This window comes from Manis javanica, chromosome 10 (assembly GCF_040802235.1).
Source record: "Manis javanica isolate MJ-LG chromosome 10, MJ_LKY, whole genome shotgun sequence".
NCBI lineage: Eukaryota > Metazoa > Chordata > Mammalia > Pholidota > Manidae > Manis > Manis javanica.
In genome coordinates, this window is record NC_133165.1 from 60,720,914 (window position 1) to 60,741,554 (window position 20,641).

General features: G+C 40.7%; 1 long non-coding RNA gene and 1 other non-coding gene across 6 annotated transcripts in view; both read left to right on the plus strand.

Annotated features, from left to right (window-relative positions):
• LOC140844100 (uncharacterized) overlaps nt 1–20,641 on the plus strand; it is a 49,894-nt gene that overhangs the window by 23,886 nt on the left and 5,367 nt on the right. For 2 of the 5 annotated variants that reach the window (XR_012122322.1, XR_012122321.1), the window contains exons 4-9: nt 1,779–1,879; nt 11,127–11,154; nt 11,687–11,812; nt 11,924–12,011; nt 16,720–16,840; nt 18,126–18,563. This is a non-coding gene — a long non-coding RNA (uncharacterized lncRNA). Of the gene's footprint in view, nt 1–1,778; nt 1,880–11,126; nt 11,155–11,686; nt 11,813–11,923; nt 12,012–16,719; nt 16,841–18,125; nt 18,564–20,641 lie in introns of those variants that run through there. The other 3 variants (XR_012122323.1, XR_012122325.1, XR_012122324.1) reach the window with 3 other exon arrangements.
• LOC140844123 (U6 spliceosomal RNA) lies at nt 2,762–2,868 on the plus strand. Its single transcript, XR_012122375.1, has one exon. It is a non-coding gene; the product is annotated as a U6 spliceosomal RNA (small nuclear RNA).

A 20,641-nucleotide genomic window follows, 5' to 3' on the forward strand; every position in this document is an offset into this window, starting at 1 on the left:
CCAGAAGACAAGTGATTAGCATACTAGAACTTTCAGTCCTGCTCACCAACCTCTGTGAAGGGTGCAGTGGGGGCTGGAGATCTCCAGGTCAATAGTGTCAGGACTGAGTTACATTTGTAGGACACTCAGTGAGTGTCTGCTGAGAATGGGAGAATTACTTAACTTGGTGGCATTGGAAAACACTCGAGAAATACAATAAGAGCACTCAAATAATGAAGTTATTTATAGCCTTTTTCAAAGGTAGTTCTGTGAAAGGTACAGGGAAAGATCCCTCTCTTGCAGAGTCAATAGCACTGTTTTGAATTAGACAATCTTTGAACAGATAGATCCAATTAAGAATATAAAAATCTAACCGCAATCAACAAAAACTCTTACAGAAATGCCTTTCATCTCCCCGCAATCCCCATCTCTCTGATATGAAACCCCAGAGGTGACAAAATATCAGGCAACATCAGAAAGGTAGTATAAGGGCATAGCAGGATATTCTGCCCAGAGAGTTTTTTATTGAGGCCAGAGCCAGGGTACTCATCACACCACTGGACATCCGGAGGGTGTAGCGTGCGGTAGCTCTTCACACCTCGGCTACACCCATGACAGGACATGACACCAGTGGCCCAAGGGTTATCCTCCCCAGGCCCAAAAGGCCAGGAATTTGTAAAGAACAGCTTCACCTCTTTGTAAATTCTAGTCACATGTGTCAAATATGCTTTCACGATATATACCCAACTTGCTTCTTTCAGGCTTCTGAAGCAGCAACAAAGTCTATAGACATTGAGGTGTAAATGTTTCTTTTGACTTCTCAGTCAGTGTTTTGGACCACTTTTTTGAGTTTTTAATCTTAAGAACTAAAGACAATCAAACTCCTTTAAATGATTCAATTTAATAATATAAAAAACAAAATTTTGAAAAGAAAAATAAATAATTCTTTAACATTAAAAAGATTTTCATATCTTTTCCAACATAAAAATATTGAGATTGGTTTTGGAAAAATGAAACTCCTTCAATACCTCTTGTTCTTATGCTTATAGCATGGTTTATCAATATAGTTAAAAAAAAACTTTTCCTAGACATACCATTCTAATTTTCCCCAAACACAAAGGAAGAGCATTTTGATTATAGTATTATTAAATGTATTGATTAAAGTATTATCAAATTAAATACTTGCTTAACACACCTTGAGAATAGAGGACAGTGATTTTTGTAAGATGTAAATGTGGCTGTTACGCTCTATTGCAATGTTTCTGTGGCTCCCTACCACTTTAAGATAACATCCACATTCCCAGCATAGAAATTAGGGTAAGCAGGACCACATCATGCCAGACCACTAAACATGCTCTTTCATCTGGAATGCCTCCTGCATGCTTTCTCTCGGATGCCTCCTGCTCAGGCCTTCTTCTGGCCTTTGCCTGCTCCAGGTCTCAGTGTCACACCCAGTCTTTCCTGAACAGTCACCAGCAAGACAGGGTTGGATGCCCTCCTATGTGCTAGTCTACAAATTCACCCACTGAAGATAGAGGTTCTATTTCCTTTCTTACATTCCTAGGGTCTAGCATGGTACTGATACATAGCCCATGACTAATAAAGGCTTATCCAATCAACCAATAAGCAATGTGATCTCTATTATCAAAAAAGTGGCATAAGACAAAATTAGATCATATACTTCTTCTAGATACCCAGTCAAATGCCATCCATAGCACTCCACTCTCCATCTGTATTTTCCTTTCAAAATGTGTGTAATTTATTCCACAAATATTGTTTGAATGTCTGCTATTTTCCAGGTGCTGTTCTAGGCCTTTGGGATATACACGGGAGAACAAAACAAACATCCCAGGCCTACTGAAGTTACATTCTCACAAGGAGACTGACAATAAACATCATAGTAAGTAATTGTAGGTGTTAGGTGACAATTACTATGGAGGAAGAAGTTGAGTCAGATAAGGGGTATCAGAAATGTGGGAGAATAGGGGGCAGGCTGCAATTTTAAATAAAGGCATTGGGTAGTCCTCATTGAGAGGATAATACTTGAGTAAGTGTTGGAGCAGAAAAAGCAAGCAATTGTTGTCCGCATGGACGTGCAGGGAACAAACCCTAGGCAGACATCAGATAATGCAAAGGCCAGATGGAAAGTAAGAGCTTGCTTAGCTTATTCCAGGAATAGCCTAGAGGCCAGAGTGGTTGGAGAAGAGCAAATGAAAAGGGCCAAGGGGAAGGTAGGGCAGAGGGGAAGGTAAGGCAGAGAGGAAAGGGTAGAGGTGGGCATGCTGTGGACGGGGTGCAGGGCCTAAGTTCTACTTCAACTGAAATGGAGAACCACACAAGGTCCTGAAAGAGGAATGACATGATTTGGCTTACATTTTTAATATAAACTCTAATTAGAGAACAAACTCTATTTTAGTAAACAAGAAAATGGTCTTTCTTAATTGGTAGCTTCCTCTTTCTAGTACAGTCAATTCTGTGCCCTGGTGAGAGTTTCATCCTATATGTCTGAAACACATTCAGCATTTCCCAGCCACATTACCTTGGCATGCAGGAACATTATGATCTGTGGCTAGGATTTTCCCAAAATTCACAGCCAAGTTGATTTTTAGGGCACTGTCTTAAGATAGAACATAGAAAAATATGTAATTTTAATCATGATTTTAAAATGTCATCTCTAAATAAGTAGTGGTAAGAGTTCTTTTATAAGGGGCACAAGATTCATGATGTGGTCCAAGAATTTATAATTACAGCCATTAATTATCCTGAAAAATGTTATAGCATCATGCTCACATCAGCAGCACATTTACTAAAATTGGAACAATACAGAGAATATTAGCATGGCCCCTGTGCAAGGATGACATGCAGATTCGTGAAGCGTTCCATATTTTTTTGTGTTTATAATAGCATACTAAGTGAGTTAAGTTAGACTCTTAGATAGTAAGGAAGTTACTCTTGAACCTTTGGTAATCATGAATCTAAAGACTGCAATGGCAATAAGTACATACCTATGGATAATCACCCTAAATGTAAATGGTCTGAATGCACCAGTCAAAAGGCATAGTCACTGAATGGATAAAAAACAAGTCTCATCTATATGCTACCCACAAGAGACTCACTTTAAACCCAAAGACATACACAGACTAAAAGGGAAGGGATGCAAAAAGATATTTCATGCAACTAATAGGGAGTAAAAAGCAGGAGTTGCAGTACTTGTATCAGACAAAATAGATTTCAAAACAAAGAAAGTCACAAAAGATAAAGAAGGACATTACATAATGATAAAAGGGTCAATCCAACAAGAAGATATAACCATTATAAATATCTATGCACCCAACACAAGAGCACCTACATATGTGAAACAAATACTAACAGAATTAAAAGGGGGAAATAGAATGCAATGCATTCATTCTAGGAGACTTCAACACTCACTCACTGGACAGATCAATCAGACAGAAAATAAGTAAGGACACAGAGGCACTGAACAACACATTGCAACAGATGGACCTAACAGACATCTACAGAACTCTACACCCAAAAGCAGCAGAATACACATTCTTCTCAAGTGCCCATGGAACATTTTCAAGAATAGATCATATACTAAGCCACAAAAAAGAGCCTCGGTAAATTTAAAAAGATTAAAATTGTACCAACAGTTTCTCAAACCACAAAGGTATGAAACTAGAAATAAACTACACAAAATCCCACAAACACATGGAGGCTTCACAAAATGCTCCTAAATAACCAATGGATCAATGACCAAATAAAAACAGAGATCAAGCAATATATGGAGACAAATAACAACAATAATTCAACACCTCAAAATCTTTGTGGGGCACAGCGAAGGCTGTGCTGAGAGGAAAGTATATTACAATACAGGCCTACCTCAGGAAAGAAGAACAATCCCATATGAACACTCTAAACTTACAATTAATGAAACTAGAAAAAGAAGAACAAAGGAGGCCCAAAGTCAGTAGAAGGAGGTATATAATAAAGATTAATGCATAAATAAATAAAATTGAGAAGAATAAAACAATAGAATCGATGAAAGCAGAAGCTGGTTCTTCGAGAAGATAAACAAAATTGATAAACCCCTTGCTATGCTTATCAAGGAAAAAAGAGAGTCTACACACATAAGCAGAATCAGAAATGAGAAGGAAAAATCACTATGGACATCACAGAACTACAAAGAACTAATAGAGAATACTATGAAAAATTATGTGCTATAAACTGGATAACCTAGAAGAAATGGACAACTTTCTAGAAAAATACAACTTTCCATGGTTGATCCAGAAGGAAACAGAAAATCTGAGCAGACCAATTACCAGAAACTAAACTGAACTGGTAATCAAAAAACTACCTAAGAACAAAAACTCCTGGACCACATGGTTTCACAAAGGAATTTTACCAAACATTAATGAAGAACTAATACCCATCCTCCTTAAAGTTTTCCAAAAAGCAGAGGAAGAGTGAATACTTCCAAACTCATCCTATGAGGCCAGCATCACTCTAATACCAAAACCAGGCAAAGATCCCACAGAAAAAGAAAATTACAGACCAATATTCCTGATGAACATAGATGTAAAAATATTCAACAAAATATTAGCAAACTAAATTCAAAAATATATCAAAAAGATCATCCATCATGATCAAGTAGGATTTCTTCCAGGGATGCAAGGAAGGTATGATATTAGAAAATCCATCAACATCATCCACTACATCAACAAAAAGAAGGACAAAAACCACATGATCATTTCCATAGATGCCAAAAAAGCATTTGACAAAATTCAAGATTCATTCATGATAAAAACTCTCAACAAAATGGGTATAGAGGGCAAGTACCTCAACATAATAAAGGCCATAAATGACAAACCCACAGCCAACATCATACTTAACAGCAAGAAGCTGAAAGTCTTTCCTATAAGGTCAGGAACAAGACAAGGATGCCCACTCTCCCCACTTTTCTTCGACATAGATCTGGAGGTCCGTGACACAGCAATTAGACAAAACATAGAAATAAAGGGCATCCAGATTGGTAAGGAAGAAGTTAAACTGTCCCTGGTTGCAGATGACATGATATTGTACATAAAAATCCCTAAAGAATCTACTCTCAGACTAGTACATCTAATATCTGAATTCAGCAAAGTTGCAGGATACAAAATTAATACACAGAAATCTGTTGCATACCCATACACTAGCGATGAACTAGCAGAAAGAGAAATCAGAAAAACAATTCCATTCACAATTGCATCAAAAAGAATAAAATACCTAGGAATAAACCTATCCAAGGAAGTGAAAGACCTATACTTTGAAAACTACATGACATTCAAGAGAGAAATTAAAGAAGATACCAATAAATGGAAACATATCCAGTGCTCATGGATAGGAAGAATTAATATTGTCAAAATGGCCATCCTGCCTAAAGCAATCTACAGATTCAATGCAATTCCTATCAAAATACCAATGGCATTCTTCAGTGAACTAGAGCAAATCATTCTAAAATTCATACGGAACCACAAAAGACCCTGAATAGCCAAAGCAATCCTGAGAAGGAAGAATAAAGCTGTGGGGATTATGTTCCCCAACTTCAAGCTCTACTATAAAGCCACAGTAATTGAGGCAATTTGGTACTGGCACAAGAAAAGAACAATAGACCAATAGAACAGACTTGAGAGCTCAGATATAAACCCAACCATATATGGTCAATTAATATATGATAAAGGATCTATGGTCATACAATGGGGAAATGACAGCTTCTTCAGCAACTGGTGTTGGCAAAACTGGACAGCTATATGCAAGAGAATGAAAGTGGATTACTGTCTATCTCCATACACAAAAGTAAACTCAAAATGGATCAAAGACCTGAATGTAAGTCATGAAACCATAAAACTCTTAGAAGACAACATAGGCAAAAATCTCCTGAATATAAACATGAGCAACTTCTTCCTGAATGCATCTTCTTGAGCAAGGGAAGCAACAGCAAAAATGAACACATGGCACTACATCAAACTAAAAAGCTTCTGTACAGCAAAGGACACCATCAACAGAACAAAAAGGCATCCTACAGTATGGGAGAATATATTTGTAAATGACATATCTGACAAGGGGTTAGCATCCAAAATATATAAAGAACTCACATGCCTCAACACCCAAAAAGCAAATAACCCGAGTAAAAAATGGGTGGAGGATATGAAGGGACAATTCTCCAAAGAAGAACTTCAGATGGTCAACAGACACATGAAAAGATTCTCTACATCACTAATCATCAGGGAAATACAAATTAAAACCACAGTGAGCTATCACCTCACACCAGTAAGGATGGCCAGCATTGAAAAGACTAAGAACAAATGCTGATGAAGATGTGGAGAAAGGGGAATCCTCCTACACTGCAGGTGGGAATGTAAATTAGTTCAACCATTGTGGAAAGCAGTATGGAGGTTGCTCAAAATGCTCAAAATAGAAATACCATTTGACCCAGGAATTCCACTTCTAGGAATTTACCCTAAGAATGCAGCACTCCAGTTTGAAAAAGATAGATGCACGCCTATGTTTATCACTACACTATTTACAATAGCTAAGATATGGAAGCAACCTAAATGTCCATCAGTAGATGAATGGATAAAGAAGATGTGGTATATATATATATATATACACAATGGAATATTACTCAGCCATAAGAAAAAAACAGACCCTACCATTTACAACAACATGGATGGAGCTAGAGGGTATTATGCTCAGTGAAATGAGGCAGGTGGAGAAAGACAAGTACCAAATGATTTCACTCATATGTGGAGTATAAGAACAAAAGAAAACTGAAGGAACAAAACAGCAGCAGAAGCACAGAACCCAAGAATGGACTAACAGTTACCAAAGGGAAAGGGACTGGGGAGGATGGGTGGGAAGGGAGGGATAGGGCGGGAAAAAAGAAAGGGGGCATTACAATGAACATGTATAGTGTGGGGGGGCATGGGGAGGACTGTGCAACACAGAGAAGACAAGTAGTGATTTTGCAGCATCTTACTATGTTGATGGACAGTGACTGAACAGGTATGTGTGTGCGATTTGGTGAAGGGGGGAGCCTAGTAAACATAATGTCCTTCATGTAATTGTAGATTAATGATACCAAAATAAAATATAAAAAAAAGAATATTATGTTTACTAGGGTCCCCCCTTCACCAAATCCCCCCCACAAACCCCATTACAGTACTCTCCATCAGCACAGTAAGATGCTGTAGAATCACTATTTGTCTTCTCTGTGTTACACAGCCCTCCCCATGCACACCCCCACATTATACATGCTAATTGTAATGTCCTCTTTCTTTTTCCCCACCCTTATCCCTCCCTTCCCTAACTTTCTCCCCAGTCCCTTTCTCTTTGGTAACTGTTAGTCCATTCTTAGGTTCTATGATTCTGCTGCTGTTTTGTTCCTTCAGTCTTTCTTTGTTCCTATAGTTTTTGGGTTTGAGGTGAGTCTCTTCTAAGCAGCATAGAGATGGGTCTTGCTTTTTTATCCATTCTGTTATTCTGTGTCTTTTGATTGGTGCATTCAGTCCATTTACATTTAGGGTGATTATTGAAAGATATGTACTTATTGCCATTGCAGGCTTTAGATTCATGGTTGCCAAAGGTTCAAGGTTAGCTTCTTTAGTATCTTACTGTCTAACTTAACTCACCTATTGAGCTATTTTAAACATTGTCTGGTCATTCTTTATTTTTCTCCCTTCTTATTCATCCTCCTCCGTTCTTTATATGTTAGTTGTTTAATTCTGTGCTCTTTTGTGCCTCCTTTAACTGCTTTTGTGGGTAGTTGATTTTATTTTTTGCCTTTAGTTAGTATTTGGTTGGTCTGCTTTATTTGCTGTGATTTTATTTTCTCTGGTGATATCTGTTTAGCCTTAGGAGTGCTCCCATCTAGAGCTGTCCCTCTAAAATAACCTGTAGAGGTGGTTTGTGGGAGGCAAATTCCCTCAACTTTTGCTTGTCTGGGAATTGTTTAATCCCTCCTTCATATTTAAATGATAGTCATGCTGGATACAGTGTTCTTGGTTCAAGGCCCTTCTCTTTCATTACATTAAATATATCATGCCATTCTCTTCTGGCCTGTAAGGTTTCTGTTGAGAAGCTTGATGATAGCCTGATGGGTTTTCCTTTCTCTAGCTGCCTTTAAACCTCTGTCCTTGTCCTTGATCTTTGCCATTTTAATTATTATGTGTCTTGGTGTTGTCCTCCTTGGGTCCTTTATGTTGGGAGTTCTGTACACTTCCATGGTCTGATCAATTATTTCCTCCCCCAGTTTGGGGAAGTTTTCAGCAATTATTTATTCAAATACACTTTCTATCCCTTTTTCCTCTCTCTTTTTCTTCTGGTACCCCTATAATGTGGATATTGTTCCTTTTGGATTGGTCACACAGTTCTCTTAATATTGTTTCATTCCTGGAGATCCTTTTATCTCTCTCTGCGTCAGCTTCTATCATTCCTGTTCTCTGGTTTCTATTCCATCAATGGCCTCTTGCATCTTATCCATTCTGCTTATAAATCCTTCCAGAGATTGTTTCATTTCTGTAATATCCTCTGGACATCATCCCTTAGCTCTTCCATATTTCTCTGCAGCTCCATCAGCATGGTTATGAGATTTAATTTTAATTATTTTTCAGCAAGACTGATTAGGTCTATCTCCTTCTCAGGGTTTGCCTCTGTGATCTTGGGCTGTATCAATTTCTTCTGCCTTTTCATGGCAATAGATATATTTGTGGGGAGCTGGCTTGTGTGTTGGGTAAGAGAAAGTCCCTTTTTCCCCATTTGTGGCCTTCCTCTCCTGGGAGAACAGCGGCCTCTAGTGGCTTGTGCTGGGCAGCTGCATGCAGAAGGGGCTTCTGATCTTGCCTGGCTGCTATGGAGTTTATTTAGCTCGGCAGTTGCTGTGGGCATGGCCTGCCTCAGTCTGCTTCTCCAATATGGCAGAGCCGCATCGGAGGGGGAACAGGCAGGAGGCTGTTTATCACTGTGAGGGGCCTCTGAGCTGTGCTGCAGGGGTTTAGGCACCCCGAGTTCCCTGGGATTCCCAACTTCTGAGCTAAGTGTCCTGGGGCACTTCCATCCAGCTGTGGGGTCCCTGTCCTTTTAAGGCTTTCAAAAAGCACTCGCTTTTCTTTGTCCCTGGGGCACCAGCTGCAGGGACCCGCACACAGGTCTTACTGTCCTGTTTCCCTAGTTTCCAGCACCCAACGCATGCACTGTGTGTCTGCGCTTCAGTGTGGATGGCTAAGGCTGGGTGTTTAGCAGTCCTGGACTCCCTCTCCCTCCCAGCTCTGACTTCTCTCCTCCCGCTGGGAGCTGGGGTGAGGGGCGCTCGGGTCCCGCCAGGCCACGGCTTGTATCTTACCCCCTTCGCAAGGCACTGGGTTCTCATGGGTGTGAATGTAGTCTGGCTGTTGTCCTGTGTCTTCTGGTCTCTCTTTTAGGATTAGTTGTATTTGTTGTATTTTAAAAAATATATATGGTTTTGGGAGGAGATTTCTGCTGCTATACTCACACCACCATCTTGGTTCTCTCTCTTGGGCCCTTTCTTTTATCCCTGCTGCCCAACCTGCAAACTCTTCCAGAAAAATACTGTGAATATTCATTTTTCAAACAACAAAGGAAGACATGTCTTGGATACTTTTTAGTATGGCTTCCCAGCTTCTTTGGGGACCAGAGATGGCTGTCATCAGCCATTTATAAAATGTGAATGCTTAAAGCACTCTAGCCATGGCCTGTGGGTCCAGGGCAATGCTCAGTCCAGTGTAGGACCTATAGAACATATTGCAACAAACAACAAAACCATGAGAAATCCAGACAAAGGGAGTCACTGGATTCTGTTAGGGGTAACCCTCTCAAGCAATTCTTCTTAGACATGGGTCATATACTTCAGTATCCATTCAACTTGTTAAAAAATAGAATTTTATTTTCTTTTAATTTTTCCTTGTTGAACACTTTCTGCAACTTGCAGCCAAAGAAGCATAATTAATAGAACATGATTTTACCAGTGTTCCCCCTTCTGGGCCTTAAACTTGTCTTTCCACATAACATCCCCTGCTTTATCCAAATGCATTTTCCTCTTCATTGATTATTTTCTCTGCATTTCTCTAACAATAGCAAAGTTGAGGGTACTTTTTATTTTGGCCACATTTTCCCTGTACTCACCAACTATTGACCCTCTCAGATGACCATGGAGAAAAATTAAAGGCTGGAGAGGAAAACCACACTAAGGTCCTTAAGAGGGATGAGTGGACTGTCAGAAAGCCAGTGGGATTGTGCAATCCCTGTTAAATTAAGAAACTCCCTGTCAAACTGCCTCAGTTCCTCTGCACACTAAGCAGGTATGAACAGTTTGTCTCCAGCACATCAGAACCAGCTGGTTGACTCACCTGGCAGGTTAGGTATCCTTACATCGCCTCCCTTTTGAGTAGAGTTTACAGTTCACATAATAGCAGATCAGCAGGCTCTAGGTAAAATAATGCTCAGAGGAAGAGTATTATGAGCTCCAAGCTTGCAAGTGCAGTTATAAAAAAAAAGTCATCTATTTAAACTTTAATCCCCACCTTTGCTGGAACTAAGGAGACAAGGATGAACTTTCAGCTGCTCTTCCATTTGATATGACTGAGTGCAGGGCTGTAAATTAGAAAATAACAAATATTGCTGCTAGGTAGCATTTGCAGCCCCCTGGGGCCTTCCTGGGGCTTTATTGACCACTGTGCAGGACTATGGGCAAGGCATCTCGGCCTGGACACCAGTAAAGGGGAGTGATTTGCACAAGTGCCCAAAGGACTTCACAAGGAGGCCTTCTCATCTCTAGGTAGTGCCAAGCATGGGTAGCCAAGAGGGTATTTTATGAGCCTCCAGTGTCTACTTCAGTGTGGCTAAAGGTGCTCTTAATTGGATTTCTATTCAGAGGCATTAAATTAATTTTACCTAAAAATATTGCTTACTTCGTTCAATGAAGGAAAATTGGATTTAGATTTAGAATCTCTGTACAGATGCAAAATTAGCTCTAAAACCTCACATTTTACCACAGCATATGGGCAAAGCAAAAATGCAAATGACTTTGCAGTTCTTGATTTGAATATAAGTACTATTGTGTCTGACACCAACATACTTTTCCACTTTTTCAGTTTGAAGTTGAGAAGACAGATGGGAGAGGTAAGGAAAATAGAGTCAGAATTGGCCTCCTCTAAGTCATTAGTCCCCTCAGGTGGGAATGAATCTCATTTAGGATGGGCCAGTATCAGAGCCAAGCAGAAAAAGGTCTTGCTTTTTCAGTCAAATACATGAAGAGAGAGAAAGACCACTGAGCAGGGAGGCCTGAAACTTTGATAAGTCCTTTCTCATGGGTGAGCCTAGAAAATAAAGGATCTCGAGACTAGATTATGTCTAAATATCCTTACAAGTCTAAATCATGCTTATAAATGACCAATTCTTATTACTCTAAAATTTAGGGAAAAATTTATCTCACAAAACTCTGCACAGAATCCAAACATAATAAACTCTTATTTATCTAAAATCTAAATACCTTGGAAGTTCAAATAATCAGAACAGTTTTTGTGAAACCAAATAATGTTCACAATAATGGTTGCTCTGTTGTACAATGTACTAAATTAGCTTCAGAATCATAAAGAAAAGATTAATTGCTGTTCAGTTTGGTTTAATAAAGTGTGTTCTAATTCTCTTCCAGGGAAAATCTCAGGAATGAGAAACAAATCAGAGCAGGTCAGAAAAGATGAAACATCCTCCATTATTGCAACAGATTCTGTCACCCTCAACAGAGAGGTTGTGGCTGGCATTGATTTTTTTTCTGATAGTAAGTAAATCTCCTTTCATTTGCACTTGCCTTGTTCCCATCAGTTCTTCTTGGCATCCAGAAAATACATACTTTGTATGTATTTGTTTGTTTGTTTGTTTGTTTTACCAGAATCAGAATATTGTCAGGGCAGGAACAAGAAGAAAAGAGTCACTGACAGCTTTATTTCTTGGGATCTTGAAGGACTGACCCAACTTAGGTGAGAAGTTTCCTAAAGTCCAAAATGGTATTAGAAAAAACTTGTGTTGTTATTACAATAGAGAGCTAAGTGCAACATTTAAGATGTTTATCTCTTTCTAGCGATTACACAGCTATCCAGTAAAGACGCTCAGAGCAAACCACAGGCCAAGCACTCAGCAGACACTGAGTACATGCTGATGGTTGAGAAGTTTTCCCATGTTCAAAGCCATATAGTCTCTGGGGATACAGACAAGCCCATCCTGGGAAGCATCAGTCCCATGTAACTCGAAGCCCCGTGGGGCAAAGGACCCAAAGAGAGACCTCCTGAGTGTTATTTGCATTCAGGGAAAACTTCAGAGAGAATTTAACTTATTTTTTTTTTCCTTTTCCTTTTCTTAAAAACAGCTCAGATCAAGACCATCAGAGTTAGAGCCAGACAGGCTGGGCTCAAATCCCAGTTTAGCCACTTGCTAGCCCAGTGACCCTGGGCAACTAACTGAACCTCTCTGTGCCTCATTTTTGCCCTTGTAAAAACCTGCTTCCTCGGGTTGTGAAGATAGAAGTGCTTTGACCTATGCCTGTCACATAGTGAGGGCTACCTAAAAGAGGTTCTTAATGATCTCAGATGCTTTAGATTTTAATGTCTCACCCATTTATTGTCACTTTAACAACTTCAGTGCTCTCACACATGGCAGAGAATATGAAAGCGAACAGCAAACTGTCGGGAGAGTCAGCTTGGTTTCCTAGCCACCCGGCCACCGCCGCCCTGCGCGGCTCTGCCTTCTGCTCTCTGCAGGGCGCTCTGTCTGCCCCTGTCCTCCTGACCGCCTTCCCCACCCCCCGGGCCCCCAGTCTTTCAGTGTCCTGGTCACCGTAGACTTCCCCATGGAGACTCCTTGACCTCAGGCGGCATTCCCTCTCTGGGGTGCTCCTGAGGACACAACCTGCGTTTGCATACTGCTTTGTACTGCATACTTCTTTTAATCTCCTAGTTTTACTAGATTGTAGATTTCTTGAAGGCAAAGCCATGTCTGGCTCATTTTGATAACACCCACAGTTCTGAGCACAGTGGCCTTCACATAGCTGGTCCTGAATTTGTTTCATAAATAAGAATAGAAGTAAAAACACAAAACCTACAGAAACAGTGAAGTAGAGGGTGGGTGCTGAAATCAGACAGACTTTAATTCTGGCTCTGTCACTATATGCTGTAGAATCTTGGACAGTAATTCTACCTGTTACCCCATCTACTCATCAATAAAGAGATAATCACGGTACCTCTCTTACAGGGCTGTTATAGGATTAAATGAGATAATGTGTAAAAGGGCCTAGAGGACAACCTGGCATGTAGTGAGCCTCAGTAACTGTTAACCTTAGCTGTTCCTAACACCTCATCAGCTCCCTCATTATAATTAGCCTGGGCTCTTTTGCTTATAGGGAACCTCTCCACCTACTAATGATCCCAAAGGAAAAAAACATCTTCTATTGCAGCACAGGAACTAAGTTCGGTGTTTTAGAAACATGTCCATTAAACAAACACTTTAAAATGTCAGCACTTCAGAAAAAGTTTGCATCTAAGGAACAATTCTGTTACTACGATCTTTGGAGCACCCATCTGAAGGTGTGGTAAGGGACACTCGATGGCAAGTTCTATTTTCCCTCCATACAGCTAGGGCAAAATGAGGCAGAGAAAGATTTGGCTCCAAGCTAATAGAATCAGTGGCATAGCTCATCTAAAAAATTTATTCATTCTCAAGCTAATAGAAGTAGAGGCATAGCTTATCTCAAAAATCTAGCCATTGGCTAGCCCACATCCACACACCAACTGCAGAAGCAAATCACATTTAGCTGTTTCTTTTAAGTGTTACTTTTAGTAAAAGGGTAGATCATGAAACTGAACCTTAAAAAAATCTAAATCTCCAGATGGTTAAGATGATGTGATTCAAATATTCAGCATTCTGGTGGTCTTTCTTGTTGAGAGAAGGAGCTTCAAGCATTGTATCATTCAGACATTGACTCAGTCAGGAGATGGAAACTGCATGAGACATTTTCACAGAGAAAGTATAAAAACTTGTTAGCTGGATATTGAAAAAGCAAAAAGGCAAAAAGAGAAGGCTATCATAGGAGTTGCAGCAGTAGGAAGCACCTACCTCTCCCAGGCCTGGAGGAACAGAGGGAAGGTGCTTGAATTACTACAATTTAGAATCAGAAGCTCAGAGGTGGGGCCCATAGGGCCCAAATCAGACATCTTAGAAGGGGCAGCTGTTTGGCTGAGGCTGGTCTCTCTGAGCCTGGAGAAGGGGCTGCCTGACCCTGGGACACAGGGACACAGATCGCTGAGGAAAGGGTATCAGCTGGCTGCTGCTGACCTCCTGCAGGGTGTGGCAAGCTGACTCTGAGCCTTAGAACAGCAGCAGCCTGGCTTCAACTGCTGCTACTGGAATGAAAGGTGACTCTGGGAACAAGACACTTTGCAAGGCAGATCCAACAAGAGCAGAAAACAAATGCAGAGAAGGAAGTTGCTTCTCCCTCCTCCCATCTTCTAGTCTGCGTCTAGCACATGCAATTAGCAGAGGAGGACCAGAAGCAGCTGGCAAAGCAACAAAGTGCTTTGAAGAGCCAAGTTTGGTTGACATCACCAAATATCAGAGGAATATCAGACAATAATTGGCACGAGTGCCTGGAGGAGGGGAAATTTTAAATATTTTCTGTGCTCTATTGTTATTTATACCCTATCTTGTAATGTATCTCTTACCCTTTTCTTGGTTCTTTTTTGCATGCTTTTCTAAAAATCATAACTGAGGTAAGAAAACTGTCCTACCAATCCAAGCATGTGTTTTTATTAGACTTGTAGATTAAAATCAGAGGTTTCTTAAAAAAGGGTGACACCAGAGTTTTAACCTGAAATTCCTACAAAATTATGATTTATCCACTATACTTTTTTCATAAATGCTACTTATCTTCAAGAAAAAAACATTTATTAATCTGTAGTTTAAAAAGATGATTGGAATATAACACTGAGAACCTAATGGACTCCATAATGTATCAGTAAATAATTATAATGAACCACTTTAGTAATGGGAGGTGCTAATGGAATCCACACATCACTAGAAAATTCTTAGTGTTTTTGTCATCAATGTCTTCATTTGAATTGTTACAAAGAATGAATTGTCAAAGACATAAAATCCCTAAGCAAACCTATTAAAAACTTGATTTTGTTTTCCTTGGAAGTAACTACGAAGTTACATTCAGATACAATGGAGATAAAATCTGGGAAATTTAGCCAAAGTATAGTACTCCTAAATGAATAGGAGTGCTGTCAATTTAAAAAGCATGTTAGGAGAGCAATTTTATGTCTGCCACTGAACATAACTTTGTGAATTAAGGCTGAAACAAAGTCTCTAATTCAAGGAGCCAATAGTTTAATTGAAAATATGTTCCTAGCACATCTCAAAGGGTCGGAGTCTGAGACAGATGGCTGATTGCCTCATGGCAGGGGGCATTTGGGCCCAGCTACAGCACATCTCCCAGTCCCCCTTACAGCAACCTGTGGCCCTGTGATTAATTTCTCTCCAGTGGACTCTGACAGACATGGCGTGCCTGTGTCACACAACATCCCACACATGCTCCTCCATGTTTCTCCCTTGCCTTAGAGAAAATGGCAGAGACAAAGACCAGAGTAATGTCGGAAAGACACATGTTGAGGACAAGAAAGTGACATCATCCTGAGTTTCTATGTGACTGTACAGAACAAAGACAACTCTCTGCCACCTCCCCCAGTCCCCAGCCTGGAACTTCTTCCCTGGACGGCAATAAGAGAAATAAACCTTGACTACATTTAAGCTAAAGTATTTTGGGTCAATTTATTATAGGGTTTTAGCTTACTCTAATTAATACATAGTTGAAAACCAATATATTGTATAGAAGAATTTGAATTGCATTAGAGTTCCTAGATGTGATAAAACCTAATCTGGGTGTTAATTAGTAACAATTGCAAATAATTTAGAAATTTAATGTGCCAGGAACTGTGCCAAGAACTGACATGTACTATCTAATTGTCACAATAGCCCTTTATGTTATGTGTTATTGAACCTTAACTTTGCCTGTGAAGTAAGTTTAGAACAGCCATGTATACAGCTACAATGGATGGTAGGCCCATAATCTGAACACATCTACCTCTGCCTATGAAGTCAGCATATGCTGGTGGGGGCTAGTGTAAAGGAAAGGTGTGTAGGTGTGTGTTATGGGGCAGGTTGGGGATGGGTGTGACAATAGCTGTAGGACTTTTCCTTTCCAGTAATATTCTTATAGAAAAAGAGTTCCCTTTGCTCTCCTGTTCTTCAAGCCAGTCTTGACTTCTGAAATCTGAACTTCTCTTTTCTCCATCAATGCTATGGCAATGGGAGAACCCAGAATAAATTATCTAGGTATTTAGAGCTGAAAAAGGAGTCAAAAACCCAGCCCTCACCAACCAGCATGCCCACTCCCTAACAGGAGCCCAGTCAATCTGAGGGACCATTAAATAGAGAGCATAGGGCAATTAAATGAATGACCCTTCCTTTGGAGAAGGAACCCCAGAAGGATCACATGCTGAGAGGCAGGGATTTGGGCCACAGAACAGAAGAAGCAGCCCAGTGAAAGGCAAATAAATACCCATTGTTCAAGATTACCAACTGCTAGTACTGATAATCAAGAGCTAACTGTAAGTCTTCTTTTCTTTTTGCATCCAGATGGTCCTGGAGGAATTCAAAGCAAATAAATACATATACACCTGGGTATGTCTAAATAAATTTATTTCCAAGAACTACTGGGTGTTGAGAAACCATGCAGAGTTTTGGACATCAACTGCAGGTATGGACAGTATTTCCAGTGTTGTCTTTGAGCTAACATGTTTAAAGTGTTAGAACTGGTCTTTTTATTTTTAATGGAGGACATTTTTGAGTCATTTCTATTGCAAATGGTTCAGTGGCTCAGACTGACATTTAATAGCTAAATAGAGCCTTCTGCTTAACCGGCTGTACGCCAAGACACCCCCACTTGAAGCCCTTCCCGGAAGCCTGCAGTTCTCCTTAACCAGCAGTGACAGCCAGCAACCAAAGAGGTTAAGCCCACTCAAACTGAGAGCACCAAATGATTTCACTTCAGAAGCATAACAGCAACAGAAACAGTGGATGTCCTAAGTGTTGTTTGCCAAAAATGCTTGTTCCTGCCTTCCAGGCATGTGGTGGGTGGCACTTCCTGGCCCCTGGTGGGCTAAGTGTGGCTCTGTAACTCATTCTGGCCAATGAGGTAGGCGCACAGGTGATAGTGCTGCCTTCAGTCTGCAGCATTTAACTGCTGGGGCAGGACCCTCTAGACTTCTGGTTACTCCATCAGAGCAAGTGGCAAGTTTGAGTCAGTGATTACTCCATGAGAGACATGCACCTTGAGCAATAAATAGCTTTTAATTATTTCACACCACTGGGAATTTGTAGTTATTTCTTACTCTTACAGTTATTTTTGCAGCATGAGCTCACTTTTCCTGATAGGTAACCATAATTAAATCTCATTAAGTGCTCACCCACACCTAACTGTAACCAGAATCCTAACCCTAACCCTAACTGTAACACTGAACCTTAAACCTGACTCTAATTGTAACTGACATTCAATAGCTAAATATTCTTACCCTAAACATAATGCTAATCTTAACCCTAACCCTAATCTTAAAGCTCACCCCTAACCTGGGGCCCAAACCAGATATCCTGATCCTGAAACCCCAAAATCCTAAACCCAAACCCAAAGACTTACATCTGAACCTGAACCACAACCGTAACCATGACCCCTTACCCTGAATTGAGCCGCTGAACCACTGAACACTAATCCAAGCCCTAACCCTGAACCCTGAACCTAAACTGTTGAATCTCACCTGGACCCCTGACCCAGACCTTTAGGAATCCAAAGGAACAACCATGTCCTATTCAAGCCCCAGTTGACTATGATAAAGCAATGCGGTGGAATCATCATTTCATTCCTTAGATCTGCTCTTTTGGTGCATGGCTTTCTTGTTAGCCTGACCTTTATGTTCATGCTTTCCTTGAGGGACATTTGTATCTACAGAAAGGAAATGATTCTTGTCAATGAATCTCTATTCCAACAGGATTGGGCTAGAAGCCTGGTAAATTGAGCTCTTTTTACACTTGTGTGGATAAAATGGGAGTTCCTGTGGCCAGGATTCTCACCTGGCCATGGCCGACTAGCTCACTGCACACCTGTGGGCACTACATGTATGTTGACTCTATGAAAAGAACTCTGCCCAGTGCTCTGGGCACAACACAGTGGCAGAGCTGCAAGGCTGCAGGAGAGCAGAGCAGAGGCTGGAGTGGTGGCAGCACCGAGGACAGAGGCCCAGAGGATGGCTGTGCAGGACAACTGTGCAGAGAGGCCCAGAGGACAGCTGTGCAGGACAGCTGGGTGGACAGAGGTGCCCAGAGGCAGAGACCGGCTTGCTGCATGCAGACTCACTCTGAGTGAACAGAATTTTAGTGACTGATCTGCCACCTGGAAATAAAGTTGGGTATAACCCTTTTAACCCAAACAGCATTTTGCTGTCAGTTTCTTTAGTCACATCAAATCCATAGCAAACTTGCCCAGGGCTGAAACCCACTGGCAAGACAACTTGTGATTGTGGTTCTTCTTTTAACCCCAACCCTAATCCTAACACTCACCATAACCCTAAACGTAAAACCTAACCCGAATTCTAATGGTAACCATATCCTCGCCTTAAACCCAAAATGAAAACTAAACCTACCACTACACCTACTCCTACCTCCTCAACCTTACCCCCACCTTCACCCACATATAACTATAACCCTAAACCTAAATAAAAAACTTATACTAACCTTAAACCCAAAACCTATCTCTAACCATAACCATGTTCTCAAACTACACCTCAAACAAATCCTAAACCTACCCATACCCTCCATCTTCACCATTACTCCCATCTTCACCTATACTTACCCTAAGTATGACTGTAATCATAAACCTACCCTAAACCTAACCATAACCCTAAAAATAGCATTCACCCTCACTGTCACCTTCACCCACACCTTACCATAACCAGAAACCTAAACCTAACCCCAACCCTAAAACTGAACCTGAAACATAACTGTAACCATAGCCATATCCTCACGCTACACTTAATCCTAAACCTAATCCTACCCCAACTCTAGCTCTAAGACTAAAGCCTCACGCTCACTCACACAGAACCATAACCATTAACCTAACTCTATTGCTAACCCTTAACTTATACCCAACACCTAACTCTACCTTTAACCATAACTTCATCCTACAACTAACCCTAACCCTAACTCTACACATACCCTTACCTCCTCATCCTCACCCTCATAATCACCCACACACAACCGTTACCCTAAACCTAAATCTAGCCCTAACCCTAACAATAAACACTAACACTAACACTAACCTTCAGTATAAACATATCCTCAAACTACACCTAACCCTCAATGTACACCTAACTCTAACCCTAAATCCTAATCCTTCTCTCACCCACACTTCACTCTTAGGCTAACGATAAACTTAAACCTACAACTAACCCTAACCCCTCACCCTAACTCAAACCGAAAATATAACTTCACCCTAAACCTTACCCTAAACCTAAAGTTGAATGTAATCCTAATCTGGGCCTGAAACCGGACACCCTGGAACTGAAAACCGAAAGCCCTGAAGCCAAACACAAACCCTAACCCTGACTCCTTACCCTGAACCAAGCCCCTGAAGTGGATCCTGAAACCCTGAACATGAACCCAAAACCTAACCCTGACCCATTACCCTGAACCCAAACCAGAACCCCTGAATGTGAATCTGAACCCAAACCTTGAACCCTGAACATCAACTGCTGACTCCCACCTGAATCCCTGACCTGGTCCTATAGGAATCCAAAGAAATAACCCTGTCTTGTTCAAGCCCCGGTTGCATATGCTAAAGGACTGCAGCAGAATCAGCATTTATTTCCGAAGATGCACTTTAGGCATGTGGCTTTCTTGTTCGTCTGACCTTTATGCACATGATTTCCTTGAGCAACACTGAGGACATTATTCCTCTGGAATGAATCTCTGCTCCTGAAGGACTGGGCTAGAAGCATGGTGAATTGCACTGTTTTTGTTTTCTGACTGCAATCATAAACCCACCCTACACTTAATCCTAAAACTAATCATAATCCTAACCTTCACCATAACCCGAATCCTAAACCCGAATCTTAACTCTCATGGTAACCATATCATTTCACTACACCCAAGAGGAAACCTAACATTACCCCTAGTCCTACTGTCAATTCCTCACTCTTCCCTCACCTTCACCTACACATAACCATTATCCGAAACCTAAACCAAACCCTTAACCTAACATTAAGCCCCAAACCTAACTCTAACCACAACCATATTCTCACCCTTCACCTAACAGATCCTAACCATACCTGTAATCCTCCACCCTCACCATCACTCTCATCTTCACCACATCCACATAAACATAATCCTAATCCTAAATACGGCCTTGACTCTTACCATTAAACAATACCTTAAGTCCTATTATAACCTATAATAACTAATCCTCACCCTATGCTTAACCCTAAACCTAACTCTATCCCTAACCCTGGCC